Source organism: Cnephaeus nilssonii, assembly GCF_951640355.1.
Source record: "Cnephaeus nilssonii genome assembly, chromosome: 18".
NCBI lineage: Eukaryota > Metazoa > Chordata > Mammalia > Chiroptera > Vespertilionidae > Cnephaeus > Cnephaeus nilssonii.
In genome coordinates, this window is record NC_137089.1 from 38,846,754 (window position 1) to 38,874,173 (window position 27,420).

Sequence of the window (27,420 nt, forward strand, 5' to 3'; positions counted from 1 at the left end):
CCAGGAGGTGAAATAACCTAGGAGGTGACGGGAGAGCAAACCAGGGAGCCCATAGGGACCTCTGGAATGTATGGGTCATTATAGGAATTCTCCTTCAACCCTGGCAGAGGGAGATGTATATAACTCAACAATTGTTAGCTCTGACCAACATATATCCCAGCATTTAGCTCTGACCAACATTTCATTGTCTAAATGAAAAACAAACAACCAAGTAGAACAGGAAGGGTATTTAACTCAGTTTTCTAATATTGGGTGTGAAGAAACTCAAGACCCAGAATCCTGTCCATCTTCTCAGTAAATGTCTCAAAGGACCAGACTCTCCTGCACCCTATCCTGAACTGAATGGTCCATGCCCACAGCTTTTCCTATGGACCCTCATGGGCTGTGCCAAGGCAGCTTGATCCAGTTTCTCCTACAGAAGACACCACGACAATACCTAAGACACCTCCCCACCGCTCTGCGGGCTACTGGAGTGGCCAGCACAGAAGTTCTATTCAAAGATAATGGTGTGATGGGTAGAGTCTGTGAGATATGTAAGACAGAGCTGTTTTGTGGGCAGAGAGAGAAGTTGAAAAGATACACCGAAAGAAATGACAAGACACACAGAGAGGACCTTTGTCACCAGAGTTAACAAATACGTAGGGGCTCTCGACCTTACCTCAGAGTAAATCATATCACATGCTCAGTCCTTCCAGACTTCAATGGCTCGGCTATCAAACAGATAGGGACACTTTTGAGTGGGGGAATCTGTGGTCCCACCAAAGACAGAAGCCTTACTAAGAATGGTACTTAACTGCATCTCCTAACATGGCCCCAGCGTCACGTGGGCCTGCCTCATCTCTTGCTTTCACCATTGACAAGCAATGCAACCTTGGGAAAGATACTTAACCTTTTGGAGCCTCAGTTTCCATGTCTGTATAATTCAAAAATAATATCCACTCACAAGTTAGTGTGCAAATTAAACGAGAAAAGCACACAGCCTGATATGTATGTCCCTATGCACAGAAGGCTACGATGTGCCTTCTGAAGATATATGCATATTTAAGATGAGCTTCATTCAGGCAGGAGTTACAGCACTGCTGGCCGTAAGTTCAATGTTAGTGAATCAAGAATATATATATATATATATATATATATATATATATATATATATATATATATACAATAAAGTGTCTTTAAACAGAAACACAATAGAAACACACTTAAAATAAGGTTATGTATTGAGTTGTGACCAGAGGTATTTAAAGAATTCTGTATTTCCCCTAAGAAGCAATGACTCAGTCTTTGCTAATTCAGTGTTAGCCACGACTTTACAGAACATAACTCCCGTGAATAAGAAGAATAAACTGTTGTTCATTAAAGGTAGAACATGACAGAAGTTGAGAATGTAGAGCCTGATCATGAAAAGGCCTTTTATGTCCACCAAGGAATGTGGACTTCAAAATGCTTCTCATCTGCTACTGATCAGAAGACTGTGGGTTGGGGAAGGCTCTATACCATCTTGGTCCTTGGTTTATCCCTCACATCTGACACAGACACATCACCCACAGGAAAGACTACTGCCCCCCACTGTCCCCCTCACATGCTGTCCCCTGGCTCAGAGCAGCACTGACAAGAGAATCTTGGGAGCCACCCATCATCCAGTCACCACAGTGACAGTCAAAAGGAACAGGTGAAATTAAATTTAGTAATGTACATTTAGTAGGTTTATAGCTATTTGTGTGGAAAATAATACAATAATCAATAAATAATAATACAAAAACAGTCTGTGTTTCGCATACTCACAACTTGTAAACCTACTTTTGTCCCACCCTGTGTTTGCACTCAATGTGCATTAGCTACATCTCAAATGATCAAAAGCCACCTGTGGCTGGTGGCTCTATGCTGGGTAGTGAGGGCCTCGAGTATCCTCCAGTGCCTGCTGGTCGTCCTCCACTGAATAATCAGCCTGACTTTCACCATCTCTCTAAGGGTCCCCTGATCAGTCCTCTCCCCACCCCCAGAGACAGTCGATTCCTCTTCTCCTGTACTAATTAATGAAGGACATGGCAAACTCTTACAACAAACAGCTGTTAAATAAATGAACAGGAAGATATAAGTGCAAGAATGAAATTCGTTATTTTTGCATTTTACAAATAAACCAGTAGGAGGGTACAACAATTGAGACCAAAGACAAATGCTAAAGCTATATCCATAGTTTACTTCCCCGCTCATTTCCAAGGATCCAGTTACAAGGGCTGTGTGAGGTAAAACCATTTCCACCACGAATCCCAACAAGAAAGAGTGACATCACCTAGGAATCAACATGCCTGTTAACTATTAAAGTTTCACCAAGTGTAAGTGATCCCTCTCTGAACGTCTGTGTAGACACAAGCTCCTCTCTCGGGAATGCACATGGACATAAAATGACTCACAACAAATCCTAAGCCAGCGTTACTGTTCCAGGGGTGCTCTCAATATCTGAAAACAAGGATCTTCATTTGGATTCTCTGGTTTTTACATCGGGGTGTAATGACCTTAGAAACAGCAAGGTATAAGAAAAGGAGAGGTAGCTAATTAAGAAAATATACAGCACATGCCTTCAACCTCAGAAGGTCTCCACACCCCACGAATCTAATGGTAATTCATAGTCCATGTCTCATACCAATTTCTGCTACCCATGTTAATGCTCTCCCTCATATGGTGATCACCTCCCTCTAAAGCACATTTCTGAATTAGCTGTGAGTTACTTTTCATGAACGTTTCCAGTGCAAACCAAACACCATTTAAACGATGCTTTAGTCTTATAACATATTTGAAGTAGAATAGAAATAAAGTTCATTAAACAAACATTAAAAAAAATCAGTTCTACCTTAATCCTTGTCCCTATGTTCATCCTGTCCCCATTCCAGAATAAATCAGCAGCTCCAATAACAGCACCATTTGAACCCAGTATACATAGCAATTTAGAGCGTAGGCTATAGAGGCAATTACCGGGGTCTGAATGCTACTTCACTGCTCATTATACCTGTGTGAGCTTAGACAAGTTACTTTGCCTCTCTGTGCCTGTTTCCTGTGCAGGCAGAGGACAGCACAACCAATGTTGCTATAAGGACTAAATCAATACATGTGAGGTCCTTAGAACATGTGGCACATAATAAATTCTACATAAAGATTAGCTTTATGGTTAACAATATCACTGTTGTTTGCTAATGTTGTTTTCCTCATCAAAAGGGGGAAAATTCAATTAATAAAAAAAGAGAGGGGAAAAGTAAAAGCAAAGGCCCCCAAATGTTATTTATCAATAATAATATTAAATAAAAATAAAATTTTAAGTTAAACATGTTCTCATTTAAAATTATAAAACACAAAAGCAAAATCTGAGAAGGCCAATTAAAAACAATTCAATTGCTCAGTCGGTTAGAGCATAGTCCCAATATACCAAGGTTGCAGGTTCGATCCCCGGTCAGGGCACATACAAGAATCAACCAATGAATGCATCAGTAAGTGGAACAACAAATCAATGTCTCGCTCTCAAAATAAATTAAAAAAAAAAATTTAAAAATAAATTAATTTTTATTTTATTTTAAAAGTAGTTGTTATCTGATGAAGTTTCAACATAATACTTATTGACTAGTATCTAAGGATTTACAGAAATAAAACATGAATTGTAAATATAAACCTCATAGTCAATTAACTATTATTTGACTTAACATATAAAATGATGAGACCAAACATCTAGCTTTTACCTCAACACAAGCATAACTTGTTTTATTGCACTTCACAGTGATATTGTGTGTGTGTGTTTTTAAACAAATTGAAGGTTTATGGCAACCCTGCGTTGAGTTGAGCAAGCCTATTGGCACCATTTGTTCAATAGCAGTTGCTAACTTCCTGTCTCTGTGTCATATTTTGGTAATTCTAGCTATATTTCAAACTTTTTCATTATTATTATTCTATTTGTCATGGTGACCTGTGATCACTGATCTTTGATGTTACTATTATAATTGCTTCGGTGAACTTAATCAATACGTGTTCTGAATGCTCCACAGACTGGCCCTGTCTCTCTCCCTCTTCTCAGGTCTCCCTATTCCCTAAGACACAAAATACTGAAATCAGGCCAATTAATAAGCCTACAATGGCCTCTAAGTGTTCATCTCTCATTTTAAATAAAAAACTAGAAGTGATTAAGCTTAGTGAGGGAGGCATGTTGAAAGCCGAGATAGGCCGAAAGCTAGGCAGGCCTCTTGTACCAAAGTTAGTCAAGTTGTGAAAGCAAAGAAAAAGTTCTTAAAGGAAATTAAAAGTGCTACTCCAGCGAACACCATGAATGATAAAAAAAAAAAAAAAGTGAAACATCCTTACTGCTCACAGGGAGCAAGTTTTAGTGTTCTGAACAGATCAAACCAGCCATAACATTTCCTTAAGCCAAATCCTAGTCCAGAGCAAGGCCTTAACTCTCTTAAATTCTAGGAAGACAGAGAGGTAAGGAAGCGGCAGAACAAAAGTTAGAAGCTAGCAGCAGTTTGTTCATGAGGTTTAAGGAAAGAAGCAGCAAGTACTGATGCAGAATCCAGAAGATCTAGCTAAGATAATTAACAAAGGTAGTTACCCTGAACAACAGATTTTCAATGTAGACAAAACAGCTTTACATTTGAAGAAGATGCCATCTCTATGACTTTCATAGCTAGAGAGGAAAAGCCAATATCTGGCTTCAAAGCTTCAAAGGACAGGCTGACTCCTTGTTAGGGGCTAATGCAGCCGGTGACTTGAAGTTGAAGCCAATGCTCATTTAGGTTGCCAAAATCCTAGGACCCTAAGAATTATGCCAAATCTCCTCTACCTGGTGCTCTATACGTGGAACAACAAAGACTGGATGACAGCACATCTGTTTACAACATAGTTTACTGAATATTTTAAGCCCACTGTTGAGACCTACAGCTCAGGGGAAAAAAATAAATAAAAGCCCTTTCAAAACATTACTGCTCATTGATGATGCGCATAGTCACTCAAGAGCTTTGATGGAGATATACAAAGAAATTAATGTTGTTTTCATGCCTGCAAACACAAAATCAATTCTGCAGCCCATGGATCTAAGAGTGCTTTCAACTTTCAAGTCTTACTATTTAAGAAATACATTTTGTAAGGCTATAGGTGTCACAGTGATTCCTGTGATGGATCTAAGCAAAGAAAATTGAAAACCTTCTGGAAAGGATTCACCATTCAGATGTCATTAAGAACATTCATGATTCACGGGTAAAGGTCAAAGTATCAATATTAACAGGATTTTGGAAGAAGTTGATTCTAACCCTCATGGACGACTTTGAGGGTTTCCAGGCTTTGGTGGAGGAAGTAACTGCAGATGTGGTGGAAATAGCAAGAGAACTAGAAGTGGATTCTGAAGGTGTGACTGAATTGCTGCAATCTCATGATAAAACTTTAACAATGAGGAGCTGCTTCTTATGGATGAGCAAAGAAAGAGGTTTCTTGAGATGGAATCTACTCCCAGTGAAGACTGTTAAAATGACAGCAAAAGACTTAGAATAGTACACCAACTTAGTTGATAAAGCAGTAGTATTGTTTGAGGATTGAATCCAATTTTGAAATAAGTTCTACTGTAGGTAAAATGCTATTAACCAGCATCACATGCTACGGAGAAATCGTTTGTGAAAGGAAGAGTTGAACTGTGGCAAACTTCATTGTTGTCTTATTTTAAGAATTGCCACAGCCAACCCAACCTTCAGCAACCACACTCTCATCAGTCAGCATCCTTCGACATCAACAAGGCAGGGCTCTCCACCAGCAAAAAGGTCACGAATCGCTGAAAGCTCAGATGATAGTTAGCATTTGGGGGCAATAAAGTATTTTTAATAAAGGTGTGTACACTGTTTTTTTAGACATATGCTATTGCTCACTTAATAGACCATAATATAGTGTAAACCTAACTTTTATATGCACCGGGAAACCAAATAATGTGTGACTTGCTTTATTGAGACATTCGCTTTATTGCAGTGGTGTTCTGGAACCGAACCCCAATATCTCCCAAGTATTGCTATGTATTTCTCATCTTGACTGGGTTTTAAAAGGAAATACTTTATTCAACATCAAGATGGTAGTATTTGATATTTCAGGCAAAATATTTATTAAAAAATAGTAATAATTAAGGTATCTTTACTGTTAAAGCAAATATATGCTTATGTTATACTAAGCTATAACCCTGCATATTAACTGTGAGCTTGGTGAAAGGAGTCACTGCTACAACTAAAATACACACCAGACAATGCCAGGGCTTCCCTCTTTAAGGACTACAATGCCTGAGAGAGAAACTGGTAAGCCAAGAGATTCTCAACTTTTCTCAGCATTGCTGAGTGATAATTTTTGGAGTAAACCCTCTACGAGGTCCCCGGGAACAATTTGCTAGCTGTTGCACAGATGTTTTCACTTCATTAATTTTACATCCCCTTGGCTTCCGAAGAATTAAACTGTGTATTAAATATAGCCCAATACCTTAATCCCGTCTAAATCTTCCCAAACATTTACTTTCACAAACAAAAAAATTCCTATGTACATATTTCACTGAATTTTACAACACTGACTACTAAGATCACCTTGAATTCCACCTTTTCTTATCCTATCTTCTGCACAAATTAAAGATTGTTCCCAGCAACAAACCCCCTCAGCCTGACAAGCTCAGACCTGGTGTAATATTTGTGGTTAATTACTGTGGTTGGAATTCTCAAGTGCAGCAGGATTTGCAAGCTAGTCACCTGGCTTGTTTAGACACTACCCTGACGTCAAAACTCGTGCCTTTTAGCTCTCATCATAAGATTGAGGTTCTTCGCACTGCCAACCTCCAAAAGTAAAGGTATTATTTTGATAATACAACATAAAAGTATTTTAGAATGTAAAGGACTAATATTTGATGTCCTAGGAGAAAACCAACACGATCAGGAACAAAAACTACCCTAGTTTTAAGTGGCTGTAAATAAAATGAACTTCTTTCTGTTATGATACAAAGGAGATAAGGAACTAGGACAGATGGATACCAGTTAAAACTACCATTTAAACCTGTACATATGAAAATTCATTCATGAAGATATGGCGAATGTATTCTCTGATTGGCCAAACAAGTTGTACCAAAAATTCCTCTCAACAATTTAAAATTCCTATAGGATACAGTAAGTCTTCACTTAACATCATCAATGGTTCTTGGAAACTTCAATGTTAAGTGAAAGGGCCTATAATGAAACCAATTTGACCACAGGCTAATTGATAGAAACAAGAGTTGAGTTCTTAAGATATAGTTCTGAGCACAAAAACATCATCAAACATTGTAAAGACCCAAAACACTTCTAATGTTAAACACTGATATAAATGTGAGCTAACCACATATTTGAGAAATATATTCACGGAAGATTCATGAAAACAAATAAGATAACTATTTTCCACCCCACTGATTCCAGTTCAGGGTCTCCGTGACCAGAGCCTGTCACCACACTCAGGGCCCACCCTGGACAGGACGCCCTTCCATCACAGGGCCACTCCCACCCACCCACACTCAGACAGTGACAATGTAGCCATGCCTACCGACCTCACGGGCACATCTTTGGAATGTGGGAGGAACCTGGAGTCCCTAGAAAAACCCCACACAGACGTGGGAAGAACATACATTCTCCACACAGACAGTGGCCCCAGTCAGGAATTGATTTCCCCCCTCATCATTGTTATAACAAAGTGACATTGAAGGAAGCAATGTTATTGGAGGAGATGCTGTACGGTACAATTACATTTATTGAGGCTGGGTTCCAGTGCCAGTTTCAAGTTATCATGTTGGTTTAAATATCTTATTTGCCTTTTTTTTCTCATACTGCTTCATGGAGTGGTCTTGTAATAATAGTATGTGCTCAATGAAACTACCTTGAATTATTCCACAAAGTCCTTGGATCACTTCAAAGACTTTAGATAAGGCAACAAAATAAAATTTAAAAGAAAAACAAAGAAAGTCCAAATACTCTGACTACCTAATTTTTATTATTCAAAATTTTAACATATGATGCTAGTGACTTTTGGGCTGAAACCAGTATGTAACCCTGTATTACAGACAACTTATAAGAAGGTGGGAGAGGCCCACAATTAAAGAGAAAAATTCCAAAACAATCAAAACCACAGTTACTTAAGACTTTAGTTAAACCAAATTGTCTTTTTATGGAGATAAACTAAAGTACCAGTGATTTTTAAAAAAGAAAATCCCACCATAATAAGTATAATGATTCATTAAACTATATTATGCTAAGATATGGTTTATAAATATTATAAGAAAGAAATAGCCTGTACTTAGTATAATTAAAAATTATGTTTGAGCTACTCTCACTATTTTTTTAAAAAAGATACTTTGTAAACTCTCTATGCAGTGCATAATAGCTTGATAGATTTCTTTCCTAATCCAATATCAATTTCACAGGGGAGATGTAAATAGTATACTTAGTGTCAAAACATGTGATTTAAAAATATATACCTCAAATGGGGCATATCTGGTATAGAAGGTAAATGAAAAATATATTAATGAATTCATTCCTCAGGTACACACTGTGTAATAGTTAACCCTTCAGATAAAGCTTACAATTATCTTTCACCAATCTCAGGTTTTTTAGCACTACACCTTCCAAGGTTAGCAGAAAGGTACAGACTGCAAAAAGAATTAGTAGCATTAGCATGAGCAAAAGTGGACAAGCACAGTATAAAGATTAACTGGGTGTTTTTAGCTTCCTGAATGCAGTAGCATAAGGATGTAATAAATCAGAGAAAGTTAGGTACTATATATAGAGAGAAAAAATTTATTAATTAGTGCTCAGCCAAAAAAGAAACCTTCATTTATTACCCAATCAAAAATTAAATAATTTCAAATTCACTGCAAAGCTCACTTTTAAGCTTGAATTTCAAAAGGATATTGAAAAAATAAAGAGATGGAAATATAAAGCTTATACTTATTCCTTAGTGATTAAGATTTGCATTAGATTCTTCTTCGGAATTTGAGAAAATGCTTACCAAAATATTTTCTAAAATAAGCATGAGGCTGTGTTTGGCCACATAAAGAAGCTGCAAGAAACCTTAAGTCACTAAATAAACAAAAGAAATAAGGACAAGGAAGGAATCAATTGGGATCGCATTGTATCTATTTGTTCCTGAGGGCATTACCACTGGCTGATTGTCATGCTCAGTTCTCCCGTCCTCCGCAACAGCACATCCAATCCACAGCACACAGAATTCCAAGAACATTACCAAATATCAAGTCAGAGCACTTGTGAAACACACCTTGTAATTGTCCACAGCCTCTGCAGTTCAAACCAGAGTTCGGCAGCTTGTCTTTATCTTCACCAGCGGTGTAAATAAAAACACCACACATCACTCTTCCAAAAAACCCGCACCAAAAACATAACAAAACAAAAACAAAAAGCCCCCCCCCCCCCAATTAGCAATAAATTTATTGCCTCAGAGATAAATCTTCTCTATTAACCCAAACCCACCTTCCGCCCCAATGGCAACCTAAACACATGCTGAGCCCCCTGCCGCTTAGCTCCGTCTATCATTTGTTTCTAACCACAGCTGACAAACTAGCCTCACAAATCCTTTTTTAGCTGCTGATCAGACAGATCTCGCTTTGACAATCCAGCATGGTGGAACACTCGAAAATTCTTCCTGCTTCTATTCTACTGCTTGCTCTAAAAACGAGTTTCCTTTTCATTGAGATAATAGCCTTTTCTGCAGTCACATGACTCAGAAGCTACATTAGCAGAGCTTTATGATAACAGACTGAGTAAGCCTCTGTCCCCTCCTGTTAGTCAGGGGATGTCTTCTCTCTCCCACCCCCCTCCCTCTCTCTCTCTCTCCCAGCCTCCCTTCCTCCCTCCCCTTCTCTGTCACACACACGTGCACATACAAGCACTCACACACCCAAATCTAAAATCATTCACTCCTTTTGGGATTATCAAAAAATATAAAAGTATCACCCTAAAATGAAAACGCTAACATTTTCTAGATCTGCTGCTAAAAATAACTGCTAACACAAACATTCTGATGCCCGGTCTTCCTCCTTTCGCGAGGGTGCAGAACTCGGCCAATAACTCTCCCCTCAGCAGTATCAGGAGGCGGGACAGTTAGAAGAGAATGTGTACCGACCTGTTCTCTCCAGCTTTGCCCCCAGGGATATAAATCTGGCAGAAGGAACACCCTGGAGACATGATGGCTACCCACATATTGGAAATTAGCTCCTCATACAGTTAAATACATAAAAGCACACTTTTTAACACCAAATGTACTTTTATTAGGAATATATCCTCATTAAGTAATGTATAAACTGTCCCAAGCAGCAAAATATTCCCACCGCCAAAACAATCTTAAAAGATGATAATAATAATCAAAAGTTCCTTTCAGTTTGGCCAATTTAATTCATTTCTGATAAACAATCAATTCTCCAAACACATATGTGGAAATGCTAGCACAGTGCCTGACACAGTGGTTGCTCCCTACTTTTTAAATGTCCCTAGTAACAGGTTGAAGTGCTAGGCAAAGAGCAGCAGATCACACGAATGCCTGCTTCATTTTCAGTTATGGTTTGTTTCATATTAAAATGTTTTAAATCTACCAATCAAGCAACTTTGGGAAGGAGTTTAAGCCCAAGATGTGCTGCAAAATCGAAAATAGACAAAAAGATGGGGTAAGGTGTTGCCCCCCCGCCCAGAAAGCCACACTGGGGCACAACACACAACTGGATGAACACAGATGGGAAAAAAGTAAACAGATTAAGCTACATCTTACATTTCTTGCTTATAATTATTGCCTTAGTTTTCTCATCTCAAAAATGAAAAACATAGTAGATATTAAAATATTTTCTTTTCCTTTTAATTGTGGTAAAATACCCATAACCTAAAAGTTGCCATCATAACCATCTTAAAGTGTACAGTTCAGCAATCATAAGTATATTCAGTTTTGCAACACTTCTGAACTTTTCCATCTTGCAAAACCGAAACTCTCTACCCATTAAACAACAATTCCCCTCCCCCCAGCCCTGGCAACCACCATCTACTTTCTGTTTCTATGAATTTAACACTTCATAGAAGAGCAATTGTACAGTACTGGTCTTTTTGTGTGTAAACATTTTAAATAATAATTATTTTAATACCTATAGATCAAGACAAAGAGTTTATCTAACAAAATCACTTTACATAAACTACAAGCCAATACTATACTGTGTAATACAGAAAAAACAGAATTGTTGTAGTGCAATTACACAGAGGATTATCATGAGTTATCTATACGAAAAACTGCAATTTCTCAGAACTCAAAGAATTTGAAAATACTAATTCCAAAACTCCTAGTTTATTCAAATTATAATAACCACTCAACATATAAGTAGCTTTGGTAGGATGGAGTGGGTGTTTATTTCTCTATCTCTCTCTCCTTCTCCCTTCTCTGAAATCAATATAAATAAATAAATAAATAAATAGAATAGAATAGCCTAAAAATTGCGGTGGGCAGCTTTGTGAACACCATCTACCTAAGCTTGTTCTTTTACTGCTCATAACATCATAAAACATTTGGTTATCTTATAGATCATTGATTTCTATAGAGGTAGGGTAAGTGAGAGATACTATGTATGTCCTTTATTAGCCATAACCACAATGGAGTTTCTACAACTTATTTCTTAGCCAAAACACAGGGCAGCAGCATAATGCTGTGAATTCCCTGATCAAATCAACCTCAGTAAGAAAACTGTCTCCTGCCAAACACGTCTAAGTAAAATGTCTCCATCCAGATTCGTGCTCACACTTCTAGATGGTCACTGCCTGTCCTGTTGCATTTCCTGCTGGCAGCACCAATGGGTGCCGTTGTCTAACTCCCGTCCTGAGTGCAGAGGGTGGCCGCAGCAGATTTTATCATGAGGAATTTTCAATTTTTTTCTTCATCAAGTCCGCAGTGCTTACAAGGGAATTAGAATAGATAATTTGTAAAGTTGTTTCTCGCTTTTGTGTTTTACACACACACACACACACACACACACACACACACACACATATATCCCAGCAGAGTAATGTTTTAGTTTCTATAAATTAGGGTGGAATTTACAGTCAGTGCAATAAACAGATCTTAAGCATGTGACAAATGAAAGCACCTATGTACCGGTAATCCACACTCATACCAAGAGGTCGCGCACGCTCACCACCCCGGAAAGTTCTCCCGTGCCCATTCTCAGGCTCTCACCACCTTCTTATCCCCACAGTAACCACTACTTTTATTTTCTATTACCACAGATTAGCTGTGCTTCTTCCAGAACTTCAAACCAATGGAATCATACAATGAGTACTCTTTATGCTTCTTTCAGCACCAAGTTTCTGAGATTCATCTGTGTTATTATGAATATGAATAATCTGTCCCTTGCGAGGGCTACAGGTTTTCCGGGGTATGGCTATACACAGCAGGTTGTTTATCCATTCTCCTGTTGATTCACATCTGGGTTGTTTCCAATTGGGGGTTTGTGGAAGACAGAATCCTGAGATTTCTGCAAGACCCACGCCCACTGGTGTGCACCCTCCTAATCCCCAGGACTGGAACTACCCTAGTGGTTAGGTTGTTAGTTGGTGCAATTGACCGGGAGATTACTGAGGTGGGCCTGGTCTAATCACAATGAGTTCTCTCCAGCTGGCAGTATAAAAAGGCAGCAATTCAAAGCACAAGAAGGGTTCGATATGCTGTTGGTGATGTGAGGTGGAGGGGAGGGACTACATGACAAGGAAGGCAGGTGACCCCTAGGAGCTGAGAGTGGTGCCCAGCGAACACCCAGCAAGGAAACAGGGCCTCAGTCCTGCAGCTGCAAGATACTGAATTCTGCCGACAAGAAGAATGAGCTGAAAGTGGGTTTTCTCCCCAGAGCTTCTAGAGGAGAACTCATTCTTGCTGGCACCTTCATTTCAGCCTTGTGAGACTCGGTGCAGAGAAGCCAGCCACGCCATGCTGAATTTCTGATCTCCAGAACAGTGAGTTCATAAATGGTTGTAGTTTGTGTAATTTGTTACTCAACAAAAGAAAACGAACACAGGCTTATAATATACAAGCTGCTATAATACACATGTACATGCCTTTTAATTGACATAAGCTTTCACTTTTCATAGGTAAATGCCTAGAATTGCTGACTCATAAATAAATTTTTATAAGAAAGTGTCAAACTGTTTTCCAAAATGTTTTACCATTTACCCTCCTACGAGCCACGCATGAGAAATCTGGGTGTCCCACATTCTCACCAATACTTGGCATTGTCAGTCTTCTTAATTTTAGCTGAAATCCTAAATCTGTTAGCAGCCTTCTCTGCATATGGGACATAATCCTCATTTATCTCCTTTTCTGTAGAGTTTTTACTATAGCAAATACTACCACATTAAGCCCTATTGTGTATTCTTTGTACGTGTGTCATAGGGGTTAGTTTTTCTGCACTGAAACAGACACTAAAGGGCAGGGATCATGCCTTTATCCCTTTAAATCCTCAGCATCCTCTATTCTGGTGCTGCTTCTATAGATTATGTGGTCAAACTTATGTACTGACATTCCTCTTTGCTCAAAAATGTAATCATGTAGCAACACGAAAAAATATGCTTTTGAAGAAGTCACTTTATAGGGAGGAAAGATCATGGCCTTGGAGTTACACCTTAGTTTGAACCCATATACTTGATATATGATTCTTGAGTAAGTTACTTAACCTCTCTTGAGTCTCAGGCTCCTTGCCTGTAAATGGGGGCAGGTGGGGAGATGCCTGTACTGTGTTCTTATTGCTACAATTCTATGAATCAAATGGAAAGCAACTAGCCCAGGCCCTGGCACCGGAGGACATTAATCGATGATAGTTATTGTTAGCTCTTAGTTTAATATTATGCTCAGCAAAAAGAAGAGGGAAACAGTATCTATCTATTACAACTTTAAGGAAAAAATGGAAGAGAATACATGCAATGATCAGAGTTGGTGAGGTGGATGAGGCCATAGGTGATTTTCATTCTGATTTCCAAACTTTTAGTAATGCTGTTTTCATAATTTTAAAACATGGCAAAATGTTGATAACTTCTAAAGCTGGGTGAAGGGTACATGGGGGTTACTATGCTATTCTAAATTTCCATAATACTAACTTCAAAAAATAAACTGAGAACACTGTATCAAAAAGTGGCAAGTCTTTAATCTACAAAGGTTTATTGATATATTATGACCATATTTTATTCATATGAATAAAAATGAGATAACCCCTTAAGATGTCACATATAACAAGCTGCAGTATGAGAACAAATATTAAGTCATTTATGCCATTAATCCACAAACCCATTAGCATTATAATCCTACTAGAGGCCTGATGCACGAATTGCATGCAAGGGGCTCAGCCCTCGCAGCCCCAGCCTGTCCAGATGGTCGTCTGGAAGGTCGTCCAGGATGGTCGTTCTGCTGTTTGGTCTAATTAGCATATTAGCTTTTTATTATATAGGATTATATCTAAATATCAACTTTTTTAACCAGATAAAATATAGAATCATTAAGCTATGTTAAATATATTTTTAATGCAATGAGTTTCATAAAAATAAGATAAGAAAGTGAAAAATAACACTGCCCATTTGAATGAGCTCTTTTCGTTAGGCATACAGTGGCCCTAGAATTATGACACTTGACCTCTGACCTCGTTCCTCAAGAGCAGAGCTAGGGATAGAGGAAAGGCATATCAGTACATGTACTTCCTGTGCATGCCATCCTGCTAACATTAACTAAAGATTTCACTCTGTTGATATGTAGGAAAATGAGCCTTAGAGAAGACCCAACTGTGCTAAGCTAGCAGTGAGCACTATTTTGTTGGGTTATTTCCAATAAAAAAAGGCTTATGCAAACAGCAGTGCATAATCGTCCATGATATCACTGCAGTTTATACCCACACAAAAGAGAGCTGGGGAGAAGGACTATAGAGTGCAATCAGTTCTAAACACAACTCTGGCACGTTCCCACTTCATGAAATGGAGCGATACACAAACAGCACACTATCGCTCCATCCCAGCATTTGTACTGCAAGGATTTCAGAGGCTTCAACTTCTGAATCAGACGCTTCCCAATCAGTGCATATGCAAACCACTGCAAAGTCAGTCACCTTTAAAGGGGCAGTTATTCTTTGGAGTCACTGGAGTGCTACTAGGTTCCAGTTGAAATGCTAAGCGATCTGGTCAGCAGAATTAATGAGAGGCCCAGTGGCCCACCAGGGTTTAAACCTCTTATACCTCAGGCTGCCAGAAAAATGCCTAAGGCTCAGGAAGCAGATTATATGCCACAAGAATCTGTTTCATTGATTGACCCAGTCCTCTGAGATTGGGCATTATTCCCTAAAGGTCTCCGACAGGATCACAGACCATTCAGAATTGTGAAATCTTGGGGATAAACACAATGTGAGCGCCGTCTAATTCTGGGACTCTTGAAGCGTCCACTTCAAATTCCCAGACTTTTTCAAATACCTAACTTCAGAATCACGTACACATTAATTAAAGAGAAAACTTCCCAAACTGTTATTAAGAGAACAAAAAGGAACCAAAGGCAAAGACTAGACCACACTGCTTCTTTAAAATGATCAAGGATCGAGGTTCCAGGGCTAAAAGAGAAGAGCGATAACCCGGCCTTTGATGGTGGTGGCTAATGGCCTTCCACACCTTGTCATCCTTAACTCTGGGGATTAGCCAGATTTGCTCGTCCAACGCTGCCATCCTCTGGATCTCCTCCCAAATGGAGCCCAAAGGAAGTGACAAGCATGCACACAGTCGGAAGAGCCTGGCTCACTGTTCTCCCTGGATCAGAAAGGGACGTTCCACAGGTAACAAGATAGTGAGACGTTCATGTGCTTTCTTAACAACCTGTGTGAACTAAGAGCTAACTAAAAGTTTTCATTTATCCACAAATTTGGCACTATAAACCAAATCGTCCAAGTTAGACAAAAAGCTTCTCTTTAAGGAGATGTTATCTTCTGAGGCAAATCATTAATTATTCATCGATTCCGAATTTCCACAGGCACCAGAGGCACTCGTGACAAAAGGTGTCGAGGAGCATGTGTTTGCTGTTTGTCTCTAAGACTGTGTTTCTCACAGGGTCCCTGCAGCGGAGCCCTGGAGCCAATTCTGATTCAACTTCAAGGTCACTTGTTAAATGCTTCTGAATGAGGTGGTGATTTCTTTCACTTTCCCCTCACCCCAGCTCCTCTTTTTTCTGCTTCTGCCTTATTCTCTCCTTCGTTTCAAAATAGGGTTAAATTATTTACCCCGGTTTGGAAGAGGGTAATGATAATTGAAATCACAGTAGCAAGTATGGGGAAAATAGAAATGTTTCTTTAAAGCTCCATAGGCCACAGCAAGTTTATAATAAAGGAAAACCATTTTTAATACGTGACCTGATGTCTTTCACTTCTTTCTCGCTTTTTCTTTTTCAGCTTTAGATTAATTCATTTCATTCAACAAACAGTTATTCAGTACCAATGAAGTGAGGCACTAAGTCAGGTGCTGGCAAGACAAAACGAACAGGACAAAATCCCTCTCCTCCAGAGACCCATAATCAAGGAAGGCAAACTTTGCCCAGAAATGCCACGGCGAGATCTGGCTGTTACAGGAGCAGAGGGAGCATGCTGACTTGGAGGGAAGGGCCATGGAGGCCGCAGAGGCTGCTCCTGCAGGACAAGCAGGACCAAGTGCATGAGGAAGAGGAGAAACAGGTGCATAAGCTCATGAGTGTAGGAGCACACGTCTCACTTGGGCTGCAAGGAGCCCCCATGTCTAGAGCAAAAGGGTGCCCATGGGAAGATGGTAGGAAAAGAGGCTGGAGAGGTGGGCATGGGCGAGGCGAGGATGAGCCTTATCTGCAGAGCAAAGGAGGCTGATTTCACCCTCCAGGGAAGGGGAACCTGAGGTTCTGAGCAGTTGAAAAATATGATTGTTTTTTTTTTTTTTTTAAAGAAAGTTTGCCATAGTATGGACTTCAAAAAATGATAGAACTTAGGGAGAGCAGTTAGGAAGTTGTAGCAATAGTATCAGTGAGAAATGATGAGATTGCATGTAAACTAAGATACCTAACCTTTAAAAGTCTAATACAGCCAACCAATAAATATACACATGATCAAATGATTTTTGACAAGGGTGCCTAAGACATTCAATGGGGTCTTCACATGTCTCTGGCCCTGGGAAAATTGGATATCCACATGCAAACAAGATGATATTAGACTCTTACCTTACAATTACAAAACTTAATTCAAAGTATATCAAAGACATTAGCATAAGAGCTAACCCTATAAAATTCTTATAAGAAAATGCAGGGGAAAAGCTTCAGGACATTGTATTTGATAATCATTTCTTAGATATGACAACAAAAGTACATGTAACAAAAGAAAAAATAGGAAAGTTGGACTTCATCAAAATTAAAAACTTTTGTACATCAAAGGAAACTATCAACAGCATGAAAAGACAACCTATGGAATGGGAAAAATATTTGCAAATCATATAGTACTGGATAAGGGATTGATATCCAGTATATATAAAGAATTCCTATAAGACAATAACAACAACAACAAAACCAAACAAATTGATTTTAAAGCAAAGGACTTGAAGACACTTGTCCAAAGAAGATGTACAAATGGCCAATGAGTACATGAAAAAGGATACTCAACACCATTAGCCATTATGGAAATACGAATTAAAACCACAATGATATACCACTTCCCATCCATTAGGATGGCTACTATCAAAAAAACGAATACTATCAAAAAATAAGTATTGGCAAGGATGTGGAGAAAATGGAACCCTTGTGTATTGCTGGTGGCATGGAAAATGGCACAGATGTTGTGGAAACTGTACGGTGATTCCTCAAAAATAAACAAACAAACAAACATAGAATCACAATTCCACTTTTGGGTAAGTATCCAAAAAAACTGAAAGCAGGAACTTGAACAAACACTTGTACACCTATGTTCATAGCAGCTTTATTCACAACTAGCGTTCCCGTTGCAGGAAAAATCCTGCAATAGGGTTTCCTGCTGCACTCTACCCCCCCCCCCCCCCCGCCTCCGCGCCTCCCTTGTCCCCCGGCCCGCCTTCTCCGCCAGCCCGCCCAGCTCTCCTTCCTTTTCCCCCAGCCCCGCCTCCACTCCTCCCTTCTCCTCCCCCGCCCCCCGGCTTGCTTGCTTCTCCGCAGCTTTGCTCCCTTCAGCATCTCTTGGCTTCTTTCTAAGCTGTCTTGATATGCAAATTAGCCGCCATCTTTGTTGGGGTAATTTGCATTATCATCCTGATTGGTTGGTGGGCGTGGCTTGACTGGTGGGCGTGGCGAAGGTGCGGTCAATTTGCATATTTGTCTATTATTAGGTAGGATAGCCCGTGGTTGGCAAACTGTGGCTTGCGAGCCACATGCATCTCTTTGGCCCCTTGAGTATGGCTCTTCCACAAAATACCACGGCCTGGGTGAGTCTATTTTGGAGAAGTGGCGTTAGAAGAAGTTTAAGTTTTAAAAATTTGGCTCTCAAAAGAAACTTCAATCGTTGTACTGTTGATATTTGGCTCTGTTGACTAATGAGTTTGCCGACCACTGACAATAGCCAAAAGGTCCATTGACAGATGAATGGATAAATAAAATGTGCTCTATACATACAATGAAATATTATTCGGCTGTAAAAAGGAAGAAAATTTTGACCCATGCTACAAGATGGATGGATGAGAAAGACACAAAAGGATTATAGCCTATATGAGCTTCCTAGAGCTGTCAAATTCATAGAGCTAGAAGAATGGTGCCCATCTCCCCGGGGACCGTGAATACCAGAGACAAAGGTGCCAAGGCCCTGTGCATGCTGTAGAGAGCTTCACAATCCAGCTCTTAAAATCCAGTTCAGCGAAGAATCTGGGAAGTGACAATTGTGAGAAATAAATTCTGTTTGGCCTGGAGAAGAAGCTACAAGGTTTTCTAGCTTTCCCATCCCACCCCCAGTCAAGACCCTACCAGTTGAGGCTCACTGCTTTGGCCAGACACAGGTTGACGCAAAACACCAGCCTTACATAGAGGCCAGGGACCCACTCGAGGTCAGTGATCCTCACACTCTGCTGCATATTAGGTCAATGAGCAACATTAACATTAAACAATTCCATACCACTGGGAAAAAAAAAAGAAAGTAGAATGGTGTTTGCCAGGGGCTAGGAGGAGGAACGGGGAACTGGTGTTTAATGGGTACAGACTTTCAATTGGGGAGATGAAAAAGTTCTGGAGATGGATACTGGTGATGGTTGTACAACAATGTGCAAATATACTTAATGCCACAGAATTATACACTTAAAAATGGTTAAGATGATAATTCTGTTATGTATATTTTGCCACAATTTTTAAGAAGTCTAATATACCTATAGTTCAGTTCTTTGTCAGCTGCCAAAACAGTGAAGATTTACTTTGATTCACAAGAAGAATGTAAAAAGCAAAATACAAGAGGTTAAACTGAGACTTACGTCTGGCCTCTGAGAAGGGACACCAAAGGACAACAAACACATGGCTTTTCCTTTAGGAATGAGACGCCTGGTCTACTCTGGAATGATTACACCCTCCCAGTCGGGTGCAGCCCCTCTTCTCTGTGCCTGACGTTCTAAGTGATTCATTTAATTATCTGTAGTCCAACAAGTAGAATTATCCCACAACTTAGGATTTTCTGCTAAACTTACAAAACAGAAGATAAAAACAGGTGCCAACTAAGCAAGACAATCTCAATAAAAAGGCAGAGAACAATTTACTTATTTCAGAAGTGAGAGAACTGAGAATAATTCAGATATCTAAGATCCTCCTTAAGCAAGCAATGAAAAGCAGCCACAGGTCACTCTATGTAATCCCAGCTAATAGATGATTCCTAATTTATTTCTATTTTACTGTGGAATAAAGTAATTGACATATACTAATTCAAAGACAAAAGTACTGAGCACAAAGCGAGACTCTGAGTCTCTCAAGGCTCAACCCTTATCATGAAGTTTGGCAAATGCACAGCACACGCTGCGGTTCCCCCGTCTTCCCTGCACAGCAGACACTGCTAATTAATCACTTCTGAGCCTGTGTGTGGCCTCTCGATTCTCCTCAACACAGCACTCTAGGCAATCACTACAATCAATAGGAGTTGGCAGCAGAGATGAAGTCGGCCTGCCATCCCAGCACCAGGGTGAAGTGGGAGAGAGATTTGGGGTGGACATGACTCACTAGGAGAAGGTCCGGCAGAAACTCTGCTAATGGGAGAGGATGTCACCACCAGCAGCTCTGCACAGTAGCTTGTGCGAACGGAAAAGGAATCTGATTTGAGCAGCGACCTCTCTTTTCCTAAGCCTGTTTCAGACATTATAGAGATCCAGCCAAGCCCACAGTGATAGCATGAACTCTGTGGTTCTTTGAAGACCGAGCTTTTATCCTTGATGAAGAATCAAGGGGCACAATTAGGGACATGTTCTTGGAGTTTTGTTAGAAAAATGACTTTCTAGAAAAGAAAGTCTTGCCCAGAGGGAGGGGCAGGTTTCCAGACTGGCCAGCTACTTACCAACTATCCCTCCAATTCTGCAGCTTCCTCCCGGGTTCTACTCAAACTACATTCCCAACCATTCCTAGAAACCAGCTGGCAGAATATGGGGTCGGGGAAATGGCGGCGAATTTCCAAGTGACAAAAAAGTCGTTCAAAGATAAGCACTAACCCAGCCTGCTCCTGAGTGGGTCTCAACCATGGGAGCCCCAGGGCCGCTTTCTCTTTGCTGCACGTGGAAGAGTCAGGACCATGCTGCGGCATCCAGCCGGGTCAAACCACAAAGGGTAGCTTTCTTGTTTTTGATGTTTTATTATATCTTCCCCTTAAAGATGGCCAATTTCATTATAAAGAAGCCCATTCTTTATAAGCAAGGCATCCTACTCAGATTACATCAAGTAAAACTATTTAAGAGTTTAAATAGAGGAAAAAAGCAATAAAGACACATTCTTTGTAATCAAATACATTTAATACTTACCCAGGTACTGCTCCAAGCTTTGTATTTCTTTACAACAACCCTATGGGGCTGGCACTCTTAGGTCAAGTAAAGCTACGTAGTAAAAAGGCCAGGATCTAAATCCATGCAGTCTGGTTCTGGAGTCTATGCTCTTAACCACTTCACTGTCCACAAAAAGAAGGCAAGCTCGTGCCAGTCCTGCAGCATGACGCCAGCGAGGTGCTCTGCACATGGTGTCTCACGGATTCCACCAAATACATATGACATTGGACATCGGTTTATTTTCCCTTTCAGAGATGAGAAACCAGCTCACTGAGATTAAGTAACTTACTCCAGGCTACACCACAGAAAGCTTGCAAAACACGTTATTTATTGGGTGCACAATGTGTGCCAGCCATTGTCTCTTTAATACTCTCAACAGTCCTATAACATAGGTATTAATTTATAACCATTTACAACTAAGGAAAAGTAAGCTTAGAGAATGTTTTAGTAGCTTAGAGTCAAATTAGTAAGACCAAAAATCCAAACTCAGACCAGCTGAGTCCAAACCCTTAGTTTTTCCCCTCAGATGCGGCTATAAATAAACTTAATACATTAGCTACAAACATGCAAGACATTAATAGGGGTACAAAGATGATTCTGCTCCATAAAATAAGTTCATAGTATAAAGAGGGAGAAAGGACTGCTATGGAATTACTATAATTTCCATACACCTATTCATCAATTACTCACTGAGATCTTTACTATGTATGGAGCACTGTGGATATATCGGTGAGCCAATGCGATCCAAATTTTTGCCCTCCTGACCTTACAATCTAGACAGGAACAATGAGCAAGATAAATAAATAAGAGATACAATATGTAAGATAGCAATAAGTGCTAAGGAGGACAAAGAATGCAGGAGTCAGAGCCGAGGACAAGCTGTGGACATTTCAGATCGGGCTGCTCGGGACAGACGGCCCTCTTTCCTAGCCCTTTAGACAGGTCGCATGCCTCCTATCACTGTGACAGCCCAAACCAACCCCTTTCCTTTCAAATATGCCAGAGGGTCGCTGGCCCTCCTGAAAATCACAGATAACACATATTTTCTCACCATTTCCTTCGAGCCTTGTACATTTTTTTCCCAACATTGTCCCTTGGCTTCAGTGACATTGCATGCTTTTCTTCCCACCTCCCAATGCTGAGTAGACCTCAACCTGTCATCAACCCAAAACAAGACAAAAAAACCCAACAATAACAAAACTATGGGTATTACATGAAAGACATCCTTTGTTTTCCTTCTCTGTAATGTCACTCCTTGCAGATCTGACCTGACACAGTTTCATGATCATATTTGTATAAATGGGACCCAATGTACACTTCTAGTCTCACATCACCCAGCTCCGGTGCCCAGCTTTCAACCTCGCGTAGACATCTCTCCCTAGATGTGTCCAAAATTGAACTCCTCCCCTTTCTGAGGAAATTCCTCTTCCTATATCTGCTGCTTCTCACTTTCTGTCAAAGAGTAAACTTTCTCTAACCCTCTTTCTCTCTGAATTTTCAAACCCAACCAGTTTCCAAGATCTTTAGATTCTACTTTTGCAGTTTATTTGATCACATCACCCTCTTTCCCAATCCCTCTGTAATTACCAGGATTTCCTTGTCTCTTTAATAGGCTCCCCCAGGAACTTTTCCCATGCCAGTTTTCTTGCTTGTTCAGCTTATCCTGTAATCAGTATTGAATTCTATCTAGTGTCACAGTTCCTTCATGGCTAACACAGGAAGTTACCATAGAGCATATGTGAGATAATTATAATAACCATCTATCATAGTTCTTAACACATAGTAGGGACTCAATAAATATCAGTTCTCTTTCCTCTTCTTTCATTCTTACTCTCTATAAACTCAAACAGGGATTTGCCATTCAGGGGCCTGTGCAATGTACCTAGTTTTCCAGGTTTGTCCACCAAATATTCCCCTAGCTCTATGGTCTCAGTTCTGGACAAACTGGGGTCCAGTGTCTCAGACTTGGTCTGGTGTGTTCATGCAGGCACATCACTGCACAAGCATTCAATTTAGAGTGATTCTCCCAGCCATTCTCTGCTACCTAAATCTTCCAGGTCCTCCAAGGTATATCATCTCAATAGCACTTCCTCATGAAGTCTTCCCTAAACCCTTCCTACAGGAGAACTTCCCCCTCTCAGTCCCCAGAAACCATAAAACTAATCTGACAGCACCTTTCGGTCAATTTATAAACACTGGTCACTTGGTATGTGCTGAGCAATGTATCATGAAGTGAGGACACAAATGTAAAAAAATACTATGTTCTTCCTATATTACAGACAATAATAAGACTATGTACTTATTTCACAGTAAATATATTATAAACTTGAAAGTGGCCCAGCACCAGCACTATGATTATAAGCTCTTTGATGTCAGAGTCTGTGTATTACTCATCTTTGTTTTCTCTACAGCACTTATTATGATACCTTTAATAATATAAACTTAACTTTTTAAATCTGATGGCAGACATAATAGTTGTTGCATTTCAATAACATTTTATTCCAGAGATTTTTAAGTGGTTTCATAGCTAACTATTGAGTGAAATTACTAATATTTGTAAAATTGCAGATGAAGAAATAAGTATTACATAGAAATTAGGTGCATAAAATTCCTTTTTTATTTATACATAAACCAGGTTTCAAATTTAGTCTCAAACACTGATGCACAAATTTCAAAGTCTAACAAAGATGTCAAAGTAATTAATAAATAAGAACAAGACACACTCAACAAAACCCTCAATCCGTACACTAGTATTACAAATGTCTGTGTTTTGATACTGTGTTTTGATCTCCCATGTGAAAGCCTTATGCCATATGTAAATGAAAAATTAAAATTACTGAGTAAATCACAAATTCACTGTATCGGGTTCCTGATTCAGGTGTTAAACACAAGGCTTATTAGTCAGAGGGTAAGCCAAGGAAATCTGACAGATGGCTACTACTCTCACCCCTTTATATTCAACATCTCTACCAAGAAATAGAGTCACAACCACAGCCTTCCTTAGCAAAGTTATCTAAAACAAAATCAAATAAAGGTCAATTTTCCAATAGCTTAGATATTGTCAATATATGAATATATGCTCAGAGAGGAGAAATAATCTTAACAGTTCAAAAATACTACTTATTGGCCCTAATACATTCAGAGTTTGAATTCTCTTCAATGAGGATGAAAGGCCTACCTATGCTTGGTACTGAGCTAGGCACCATACCTACTCATTTGCTTTGAACAGAATAATAAAGACCAAATCCATAGTTCAAATACTCAACTACTAGTATTAAGTATCGCAAACACAATTATATGATCAACTAAAAAAATTAATGAATAGTAGTACACTGACATCTGCCTCCCACTTTTAAAATAGTAAAGACTGTCAATTTGTTTTTCCTTAAAAGCATAGCCAGTATCAGTTATTTTAATAAGAAATATATACCTTTAAAAAATCACCAGACCTTTAAATGAAGTTCCTAGCTAAAAAATATGGAAGCATGGAACAGAGTGCGGAATCTCAGAGGGAAGGCGGGGAAGGGTGGATGGGTGGGAGGTAATCGACCAAAGGCCTTGAATGCATATATGCATAACCCATGGACACAGACAATAGGGTGCTGAAAGTCTGGGGTGGGGAAGGGGAGCCAGGAGTGAGCTGGAGGGGGGTCGCTGGGGGGAGGAAGGGGGACATATGGATTACTTTAGACAATAAGAATTACTTTAAAAAAAACACACACACAAAACACCCAAAATTTAAAAACCCACTAAAAATATTTACGAATAGATTACCAAAAAAGGAGAAGAACCACTGTAATTACTGAAACGTGAACTGGTGAGTGAGCAAAGCAGACCTTTTCCTGGGAGGAGCCACACTCTCTGGATCCCTAAGATAGCTCAGGGTAAAGATAAAATGGCACACTACCTAGAAGGGAAATCGCCAAAGCTCACATATGTGACAATATGTTTTAACAGAAAAAATGAAGAAAAGACAAGCCGAAACCGGTTTGGCTCAGTGGATAGAGTGTCGGCCTGCAGACTGAAAGGTCCCAGGTTCGATTCCGGTCAAGGGCATGTACCTTGGTTGCGGGCACATCCCCAGTAGGGGTGTGCAAGAGGCAGCTGATGGATGCTTCTCTCTCATCCATGTTTCTAACTCTCTATCCCTCTCACTTCCTCTCTGTGAAAAATCAATAAAATATATATATATAAAAAAAATGAAGAAAAGACAAAATCATGTGCGCGCTCTGGCCAAGAGGGGACAGCTTAGGGTATGGCAAGTAATGAATATGATGGCAAAATACTGCATGAAACGTCAGTCTTAGTTTAGTAAAACATGTAAAGTGAAATAGAAAAAGCTTCAGGACATACAGCAGGTATTATGAAATAATTATAGTAACACACTTGAATACCTTCTAAATAGCAAAGCTTCAAATTAAGCTAATTTTAAGAATAGCTAATATTTACTGAGTGCTTAGTAATTGCTAAGCCTACTGTTAAGCACTTTATATACATTGTCTCACTTATACCAACCCTAGGAAGCAGGTATTTCTATTATCCCCATTTTAGAGTAAGTGTCAAAGCTTGGATTCATACCCAGAACATGACTTGGTTCTTTAATAAATACTGTATTAATATATGCTGTATTAATATGCACTGTACTAACATACAGTTCTTTACGGTAATAGATACTATATTAACTTTCATGTAAATTTAATGATCAAGCACATATACAGGATCATTATTTTTCCCAATTCTCTCATTGTGCAGGAATACCCACATGGGTGGCTCAAATCTATACATGTTAAAGTACTTTTACATGGAGGAGAGCGGAGACCAAAGTAGTGACGATTGGCTGCTGAGGTGGAAAGAGAAAACTAGAGTGACTGACTGCAGCTCCACAATCATAGCCCAGGATGGGGGCAGTGGGGATGGGGGCAGTGGGGTGCCCAGGCACAGTCTCTCAATATACTGAATATATAACTTTCAATGGTTTATCCGAGCTTGGAAGGGAGAAAGACAAGAGGCCAGTGGACACCAGTGATATCTGGCTAAATGACAGTTGGTGGCAAATGTGGGAAGACAGAAGAAGGCCTTACTCACAAAGCCTCCAAGATACCTACAAGGAAATGCTCGCTTTTATTTCATTTACCCTCCTATTTGAGAGGCAGTTTACCAATTAGAGGTCATTTTTATTGCCAACAATGTTGCCGAAAATCATAGTTGATATATAATCTTATGGGATTACCAGAGGAAGAGGGTTACAGAGTTAACCAAGGGTTAAAAATGCCAACCTGTAACAAACAAAAAAGAAAAAACAAAACAACAAAAAAAGAAAAATGCCAACCTGTACAGAATATAGTCAATGATCACTAGACTTATATAAATGTCTAATCACTATGTTGTACATCTGAAACTAATATAATATTGCATGTTAATTGAAATTTTTAAATGCCAACTTGAAGTATCTGAAATATAGCAATAATTATAAATTAATATGACAATATAACCCAATAGAAAAATAAACAAAATATATTAACAGGCAATTCAGAAGAACCAAAATGGTCAATGTGAAAATGCAATAATAATCAGAGAATGCATATTAAAACTAAAATGAAATACCATTTCACACCCTTAAAACATCCAAAATTTAAGTCTTAAATCACATATCCAGCAAACTGGCAATTACCATATGTATTCAAAGCAACATGCACAAAAATGTTTTCTCCTGGAATGCTTATAATTGCAAAAAATTATCAATAACCTAAATGTTATCAAAAGGTAAATGGACAGTGTGATATAGTCATATGATGGAATATTGAATATCTGGCTGTCCTGCAAATACATGGATATTATCTCCCGTGTTACAGGGAAAAGGCAAACTTGCAGAACAATATAAACAATGTGATACTATTTAATTAAGCTTTAAAGCATAGAAAATGATATCAAATATCATAAACAATTAAATATACTAAGACTAAAAGTAAAAAGCATGGGTACAACAAAGTCAGGATAGCAGTTACCTCTGGAAAAAAAAAAAAAAGAGAATGGCATAAATAATCCAAAAGGGGGGTGGGAGGATTTGAAAACTATTATAATTTTTATTTGATAAAGAACAGCTCAGCTGACATGGCTCAGTGGTTGAGCATTAACCTATGAACCAGGAGGCTCGATCCCCAGTATGGGGTGTGCAAAAGGCAGCCAGTCAATGATTCTCTCTCATCATTTATGTTTCTATCTCTTTCTCCCCCTCTTCCTTCCTCTCTGAAATCAATGAAAATATATTAAAAATAAAAGAAGAAGAAGAACAACAAATATTTAAAATCCAGGCTAGGAGAAAGCCACACCTTGCAAGTCCTGGACCAGAACACACTACAAGATGCTGGTT

The 27,420-nt window shown here is 39.3% G+C and overlaps 1 protein-coding gene and 1 pseudogene across 9 annotated transcripts in view; one reads left to right on the forward strand and one right to left on the reverse strand.

The window, feature by feature from the left end:
- The window catches only part of NCOA2 (nuclear receptor coactivator 2), a 263,532-nt gene that overhangs the window by 115,171 nt on the left and 120,941 nt on the right, over positions 1-27,420 (reverse strand). Inside the window, exon 1 of one of the 8 annotated variants that reach the window (XM_079796730.1) lies at positions 9,292-9,323. The exons of the other annotated variants lie outside the window; for them this stretch is intronic. The gene's annotated coding sequence lies outside the window, so the exon portion shown is untranslated. Of the gene's footprint in view, positions 1-9,291; positions 9,324-27,420 lie in introns of those variants that run through there. 8 annotated transcript variants of the gene reach the window in all.
- LOC307114120 (beta-1,3-N-acetylglucosaminyltransferase manic fringe-like) overlaps positions 5,293-27,420 on the forward strand; it is a 39,168-nt pseudogene continuing 17,040 nt past the window's right edge. The window contains exon 1 of the transcript in view: positions 5,293-5,383. The product of the transcript in view is annotated as a beta-1,3-N-acetylglucosaminyltransferase manic fringe-like (transcript). The remainder of the gene's footprint in view (positions 5,384-27,420) is intronic.